This window comes from Thunnus thynnus, chromosome 5 (assembly GCF_963924715.1).
Source record: "Thunnus thynnus chromosome 5, fThuThy2.1, whole genome shotgun sequence".
Classification (NCBI taxonomy): Eukaryota; Metazoa; Chordata; class Actinopteri; order Scombriformes; family Scombridae; genus Thunnus; species Thunnus thynnus.
The window spans coordinates 30,316,927-30,325,522 of record NC_089521.1 but is presented as its reverse complement, the minus strand read 5'-3'; the positions used below and the strand labels follow the sequence as shown (position 1 = coordinate 30,325,522).

At 38.0% G+C, this 8,596-nt stretch overlaps 1 protein-coding gene across 2 annotated transcripts in view; it reads right to left on the bottom strand.

Moving 5' to 3' along the window:
- LOC137183519 (golgin subfamily A member 6-like protein 25) overlaps positions 1-6,839 on the bottom strand; it is a 36,967-nt gene extending 30,128 nt beyond the window's left edge. Inside the window, exons 1-2 of one of the 2 annotated variants that reach the window (XM_067590652.1) lie at positions 6,779-6,839; positions 5,777-5,862 (exon numbers count right to left, since the gene is read on the bottom strand). The gene's annotated coding sequence lies outside the window, so the exon portion shown is untranslated. Of the gene's footprint in view, positions 1-5,776; positions 5,932-6,778 lie in introns of those variants that run through there. The other variant, XM_067590653.1, reaches the window with a different exon arrangement.
- Positions 6,840-8,596: the final 1,757 nt, after the last annotated feature.

Genomic DNA, 8,596 nt, shown 5'->3' with positions numbered 1-8,596 from the left:
TCTGTTAGAGTATAACTTGTTTATGCAGTTTGTTAGTGAAATAGTTGTAATAAAGTTATTAAGAAAAGTGAACCCATTTAATTATGACAACTACTCACACAGAAAGAGACATTATTTGGGTTGGTTTTCCTCCTGTTCTAACCAATGTTTTGAGTCACTGAAACGCCACATATGTACAAGAAATGTGTACCAGATGTTACAGGCAGATGTTAAAGCTTATTGTGCATACAGATGTGTTAATGTGTCAACACAGGTTAACACAACCGTGTAAGAAGACTGTTTAGGCTTTAACTAAAATAACACTATGTAGGATAAGACATGGTGGTAAGAAAAGAGTTTCCTTTTAAACTCTGCATGTAGAGTTTGTAAGCACTGAGTAAAATTGCAGCAGCAGTAATTGATACTTGCCTTTGAGCATTTCAAACTTCACACACACACTGATAACAGCTTCAGATAAATCCTGTAGTCAAAGAATATTCCAATGCTTAGATTGTTGTTTTTTTGGTTGGAGATTCAGCTGTGTAGAAAGTGCAGGGAGTATGTCCGGTTGGTTGAGTTATTAATGTTCTGTCAATACTGTGTTCACTACTTGTTTCTGCTGCTCCCAAGTGGAAAAATCAGTTATTGCAGGTTTAAAGGATAGTGTGTTTTAAAACAACAGTCAGGTGTCCTTATAAACAGTGAAAGAGGTTTTCCTCGCTGTGATCATTCCTCCTGTTCATACTGGCTTTTAAAAGATTTAGTGCAAAAATGCATTTAAAGGTTGATGTGAAGCTTATATGAGGCTTCAGCAGTGTGAGTTAGTCATATCAAGTGGATATCTGACACATTTACAGTCTTTTTAGCATCAAATTCCCTCTTTGTGTTTCCTCGGACAGTGTTTCCCTGTTGAGCTGCGGTGGAAGAATAGTAACAAAAAGAGGAACTTTGACACTAAAAAGACTGTAACGTTGAAAGATATCTACTTGATTTGACTCATTTGGACGCTGAAGCTTCATATTAGCTTCAGATAAACTTTTAAATACATTTTTGCACAGAAGGAGGACTGTGGATTTTGTCCCTCCATCACCTCCATTGTAAGTGCATTATGAAGGGATCTTCTAATGGTCAGTATGAGCAGGAGGAATGATTACTCCTGACTGTTGTTTTAAGACACACTATGAACTATGAATCCATCCTTTAATATAACTTTTCTCCTATAGGTGAATATAATTTTCTATCCTGCCAGCAAGTGATCACATAAAAAACAAAACACAGAAACAATTTTTCTGACAATTTTCATTTTGCACAAAATTGATAAAGGGCATAAACAAGAGAAGTTCTCAAAATGTTTCCATAACTCACATTTTTCTAATTTTAATGGTACAATCACCAGTTGTGAACAAAAAAGTACATTTTAATTTAAGAGGCAATTATTAAAGTAAGATACATAGCATCACATGAAAGATAAAATCAGCTTGTTGTAAAATTAAATCATACAATGATTAAAACTGTAGGTAAAGCTGCGGTATAACACAAGTAACTGTTGATTAGCTTGTGAGGCACTGATCAATAATAAAATGATATTAAATCATATAGAATTTATTGAGAATGAGGCAGGAAAAAAAACAGCAAACCAGCAATGAGCTTAGAGAGTAGGATTTTTCATGCAGGAGTTTTACTTGAGTATTTTTCACTTTAGTTTTGGTACTTTTATATGGTGTATCAAGGTAAGGTAAGTATCAAGGAAAATGAAAATTACAAATGTTTCAAGGGCAAAAAGGGGGAAAGACATTAATTAATCATTAATGCAGCACAATACACAACACAATAACCACTAAACTGAAAATTATTAGCTGCTGCCAACGTAGGGTTTCGTCTTCCTTCTGAGCTAGCTTCATTTTCTTCTCCTCCAGCTGGTCATACAGAGCTTTAGAGAGATTTATTAAGGCATCACTGAGCCTTTTGTAGAGGTTTTTGAAACTTTCTTCGTAGTTACGGGAGTTAAAGCAGCGAATGACCTTGTTGTCGTTGTTGAATTCCTTTATTAGTTTATCAGCTGACTCCATAACGGACTGGACATCCAAGAGAGCGGAGTTCAAACTCGGAGATATTTTGTCCAAGTTCCCTTCTGTCAAAGACTCCAACAACTTTACCAGTTTTTGGAGTTTCAATTCAATCTGATTGCACTCATTATTTGTGTTTATTCTCTGGCTTATTTCCTGGCACTGGTTTATGATGGACGCTCCTAAGGTACAGAGAGTATCTACTAATCCTAAGACCTCATTGACTTTCTTCAACTTATCCATAGATGCAGTTGGCCTGAAACAGAATAGAGTGGCATTAATCAGACATGAATAAATGGGGACAATAATTCTAGTTGAGGCAGAGATGGTGAACTGAGCTAAAATAAACTGAACTGACCTGAGATGAACTGAAGTAATGTGAACACACTCTGAATTAAATATAATTAACTAAGGTGAACTAAACTGAAGCTGGGTAACGTCGGCAAACTTACATGTGTCCACTAGAATGTACAATATGTCCTCCAAATTAAACAACCAGATACGTGGTTTGACCATGTGACTCCAGAGGGAGCGTTTTCTAATCTGGCGCCCCTATCAATAGTAATCAGCAGGACAACATCATGTCTGTGCTTTCCAAAACTGTTACACATCACTGTTAAACAATAATGATGTTTTACTGGACCCCGGACCTTAACCAACGCTGTGGTCAAGGTCCGGGTAATTTAGGGAAAGATCATGGTTTGGGTTTAAGTGATCACTTTGTTAAGGTTAGAGAAACGTTTGGTGGGTTAAAGTTACTTCTTCCTTAAAGTTAGGCCACCCTCGTTGTCATGGCTACAATAATAACCACGGGGATAAGGTCAGGAGATGATTGTAGTTACATTTTTTTTAAAACTGTCCCAGCTCATGGTTGGAAACAGGAAATGAACAGCGTCTCTAGTGGCAAAGTCCACTGTTGAGTTAATGCCTCCATCCACCCTCCTCCTCTGAATGAGGAAATCTGTCCACATATATATACGTCATCTGAACTGAACCACTGCTCCGCCTCACAGTTACTACAGCTGCTAGATGGCACCTGTCACTTAAATATGTCGTTTTTGGGTGACAGAAATTACGACCTATTGTGTTGAGAGTCGTAAATTGTTTCAACGACCAAGACTATTTCTCACGTACATATGGGTACATCAGTATTGTTTTATTGCAAAAACGTGAACCTATCGTTTGTAACTGTTTTTTCCTTGTAACTAACTGTATATAAAGTAGTGTAAACTAGCTCCACCTCCAGCAGCTACAACAGTAACATGCTGCTCTAACACTGATGCTTCGCTATTAATAATCTAATGATGTCATATATAATCTATTTTTCTGCAGATCAAGTAGTTTTACTTTTGATACTTTTTGCTGATAATGTGGTGGGTTGGAAATGCCACATGTTAAGTTTTTTTATGTAAACAGACACTCCCCAATTTTTTGGTAATTATTTGAACTAATCTCACTCTGTTTATACAGTTTTGACATCAGGTCAATACTCAAAGATGTCAGTAGACGGCGCTATAATGCCACTGTGGATACTTGAGGGAGCTCACTCCTACTGCTCTGCTCATGCTCAGCTCAATATTAAATGAGCATCGGCTAGAGCTAGACGCTAACTTCGGCTCTCTCCCTTATTAAACCACAGGTATGTTAAAACTTGCTTTTCTATCTATCTAATATCTAATGTAAATGCATTGCAAATCGTTCTGTGAAGTTGTGACATGTTTTAGAGATGTATTTGGAACATATTTTTGTTGCTGTGTGTCTTCGTGGGCACCGCCATTGAGAATGTGTACCTCCATGAATTTTGGTTTTCTACTGTTTTGTCAGTTAAAATTACAGATCTTTGCATGTGGTAACATACGAAAATGTGTTTAAGATTGTTTTAGAGTATAAGCCAGTCAGCCATGAGTCAGTTGTTAAGAGAGATGCTATATTCAAATCAGTTTCACTTCTGGTCGCTCGTTAACAGGGCAAAGTCGCACCATTTTGTTAAGAGGTTAAGTGCAAGCATGGATGTATAATAAGAGCTGGATAGGGCGCAGCCGCTCAGCCTTGCAGCCAATTTTTCTCAGTGGCCACTCGTGGTATTGCAGCAAAAAATCCCCCTGCAGCCCAAAAAGGATTTTCCCCATAGACCACCGTTGTGGAAGAGACACCTGTAAAACTGTTGACAGGACACCTCGAACTGCAAACAACGTCAATTATGACTCCTTCTATTATGAACTTTTGATTTGGAGGTTTTATGTTTGTAAAACTTTCCTCGAGCCGAGAAAAGCGATTTCAAAATCCGTGATGTCATCACAATGTAAAGTCCATGGGCTGAGCGGGAGCTTGCAGGCGGGGCTAGCGGGGGAAACACTACTGCGTATATTCAGTGGGCCGCACAACGCGGAAGCAAACCCGGAAGCTAGAAACTTTTTTTGGCATATGCACCATGGATGTATAAAGAGAACTGGATACAGCGTCGGAGGCGGGGCCCCGCTCATTCCTATGAAAATTGCTCAGTGTTGCATGAAGCAATAAAAAATCGACTTCCTGGTATGAAAGTACCCGGATCTTCCGCATTGTGCGGCCCATAGAGCATGCGCACTAGTGAGTTTCGCTGGCCGAGTCAGCTACTTCTGGTTTAGCCCTTCGGCTAACTTGAATGGGGATAAAACAATTCAATCATGCGGCTCTTCTAGGCTTTTGAAATATGATCGGACCGAATGGATTTAATTCTGATAGTGAGACAAGTCATTTCGTGGGGGTTGTGACGCTCAGAAAAATATATCCGCTGATTTACAGACGTCTCTTTCACAATGCCTCAAAGCCTGGCGCTCTTCCTGTATCCAGTTCTCTTTATAAATCCATGGTATGCGCTAGGCGAACAATATCATAGGACTGAATGGGCACCATTTTTAGTCCGGTATCCAGCTCTTATAATACATTTATGAGTGCAAGTCTAAGAAAGTGTTATGCTAATGTTGCAGAAAGGTTCTGTGTACATTATATCAGTATAGGATGAGTGTAACTGTGGTATATGTGTTAAAATAGGAGTGATTGTTATGTTAGTAAAGAAAATGTGTGTTTTTGGGTAATATAATTTTTGTACTGTTATATTATATTTTATACATACATTTTTATAATTTGTGTGAATTTATTTTTCTTTAGACAGAATGTTTTATATTATTTATTGTCAATTTGGTTTCAACATTTATTTTATTTCCGTAACATTTGTTTTGGTGTGAATGTGAAATATGAACTTTGAAGCAGCAGGTTTTAGAAAACTGACGTAACTGAGAAATATGTACAGTTCTGTATTGTTGTGTTCAATATTAAATGAGCATCGGCTACAGCAAGACACTAACTTTGGCTCTCTCCCTTGTTAATCCACAGACAATGTTCTTGTTGGCTACGCAGTGCACCCTTGCCTGTGTAACCTTTGCTACCAGTCCAGATTTCCCCTAGGTCTGGCACTGGTAACAATAACACTTTTGTACTTTTACTTAAATAGAATTTTTGTATGCAGAACTTTTACTTGTAATAGAGTATTTTTAGATTGCTGTATTGGTACTTTCACATAAGGATCTGAATACTTCTTCCACCACTGCTTATGAAGACAGGGGGTGACATCAATGCAGCAAAATGTGGTGACTTAAAAGTCAGAGTAAGTTGACATGAAGGTTTATGTTTCAAATTCTGATCTGACAGGAAAATTCTTGGTGGTGAAACCAGTGCTGAGGTACCCTTACCTTCTGAGTGATGGTCAGGCTGTGGTTGTACTGGGCAGCTTCAGGTGTGATTGTGTGTAACTGTGTGTGAACAGGGCAACACGTCACTGGATAAATCAAAGATAAAAAATAGACATATAAGCAAAACAACAGCCCCAAACCTACATGTGAAGCCAAATCGACACAAGAAATACTTAAAAACATCAATGTTAAAGGATAGGGTCACAATTTTCCAAGTGTGTTTTAAAAGTAGTATGAACAGGAGGAATTATTATGGCAAGAAAAACATGTTTCAGTGTTCATTTAGGCTCCTGACTGTAAGACATACTTGAAAAAATTGTGAACCAGTCCTTTAATTTCCTGGAGCGTCCGAGTCAGAGTCCAGACCTCAATCCAATTCTGAATTTGTGGCAGGACTTGAAAAAAGCTGAAAGAGCTTGAGCAAACTGACAGTTTTAATATCCAGATATAGTAGTTCATGATCATGTTGTTTTGATTTGGCTCCAATTAATCAGCTAAAAATGACCTCTGATGTGATCATCATGAATGATAAAACCAAGGCATCTTATCAACTTCCTGGTGGCGCAGAAGAACCATAAAACACAGAGTCAAACACACCCTTGTCTCCAACCTTGTACAACTTTGTTTCAATCTGTTCTCTGTATGAGACAAATGACTCCAGTTTTACAGTTATTGATCTTTTTATTCTTCCTGATTGCAGCTTTGATTGTAATAGTCAGTGGTCACACTTGGTAGCTGCTACTTTGTTAACAAAAGGCAATGAAATGTTTCATTATCACCAGCAAAATAACATGTTTACATGAATACTTTGAATGACAGAAAAAAGATGACGGATGACAGAAAAAAAATGTACGTTCAGTCTGCCAAAAACCTGATGCATTAAGGTATCTGTTAATTTCTTATCATGTGTTTTGAGGTGAGTTTTAGATTAAGACTAAAAGGTTTTTAGATGTTGAATTTATAGCTCGATATATGAATAAAACTTGAAAATGGAGCTCGTACCTGTGCTGCAGTGATGTCTGTCTGCTGAGGTCTGATCAATCAGGAGTGTCTGCTCAACGAAACTTTTACACAGCATTTTATCTTCTTGCAGGTCACACACACACACACACACACACACAGAGAGAGAGAGAGAGAGAGAGAGAGAGAGATAGAGAGAGAGAGAGAGAGAGAGAGAGAGAGAGAGAGAGAGAGAGAGAGAGAGAGAGAGAGAGAGAAAGGGCAAAGGGGAGTACATGCACACATGGTGTGGTACAGCAGCTGCTCCGTAGCTGACAGGAAGGCCCAGAAAACCGCCCAACACCAACAACAACTCCCTGCCATCACTGACCTCCATCGTACACGATGTCTGCAGCAGGGCTTGCAGCTCACACCCCAACATGGACTGTTTGTCCTCCTCCCATCAGGGAGGCAGTACAGGAGCTTTAATTCTCCCACCAGCAGATCTCTAGACCACAGCACTAGCCCACTCCCCCCTCACACTCATGGACTTTACACTGTTTTTGTACATATTTATTACAGTCATCAAACCTAATGTCAATACCTCACTGTCTCCTTTGGGGCTTGGAATACCTGTTTTGAAAATGTTATTTATTAACAACATCACCTTATTCTACTATTTGTGCTTTCTTGTTGGATGCAAAACTACATTTCGTTGCACTTGTATTTGTACTATGTACAATAACAATAAAGTTGAATCTAATCTAATCTTATCTATTCAAAACATCACAGACTTTAATTTCAGGGTAATCTTTATTACCCGGTGACCAAAGTCCCTTCAATCAATCCATGGCCACAATAAAATATTGATGTAAATGAATGATTTCTTATATTAAGCACAACGCCAGAAACACAAGATCATTTCAAAACGAGGAGCCAATAAAAGGAATTCAACAATTTCATGTTGAGCATTAACACAAACCTGATGAATCTTTTATTTTTTAATTAATGTAAAAACACTTTGGGGATAAAATGTATAACATGGTTGATTCCAGGTTACAGTGGAGTGATTCATTACAAATGTCAAAACACTGAGTGGAAACTTGAAACTAGAACTGTTTCTAAAAAAGGGTTGTTCAATACAGAAAAACAACTTTACTTCACATAAATGAAAACCAAGAGACTTACTTTATAGCTCCATATGTTTCAACCCTCATCCTACCAACATATTTAACATAAAAGGACTACCGACTGTATGAACTACTGTAAGAAACAACCATCATAGCAAAATGGTAAAATATAAATGGGCTGCATTTATATTGCACCTTACACTACATGCCAACATTCACCCATTCACACACACATTCATACACTGATGGCAGAGGCTGCCATGCAAGGTGCCAACCTGCTCAGCAGAGTTAATCTAATCATTCACACTCACGCAGTGATGGTACAGCCTTTGGGAGCAATTTGGGGTTCAGTATCTTGCTCAAGGACACTTCGACATGTGGACTGGGGGAGCCGGGGATCAAACCACTGATCTGCCAATGTGGACTGAAAAAAATTATTATTTTAGAGAGTTACAATTAATTTGCATATTGTGTAAAATTAAAATATACACTATTCTTTCATACAAATTGCAACTTTTATCCAAAGTACAATTTTGTCTTAAAACTTCAACAAAGCCAAATCTGAGCAGTCTTCATCTGCTTGCAATTGTTGCCTAAAAAACAAACACTCATGTCATCCAAAACTATATTATGGAGATATATTCTAGATTTATGTCAATGAGGTGAAACTTCTTTTTTTGTTGTGATTTGTTATCTTTATTAAACATGCACATAATGAAGAAATGTGAAAAGTCCAGCCACATTGTGATGT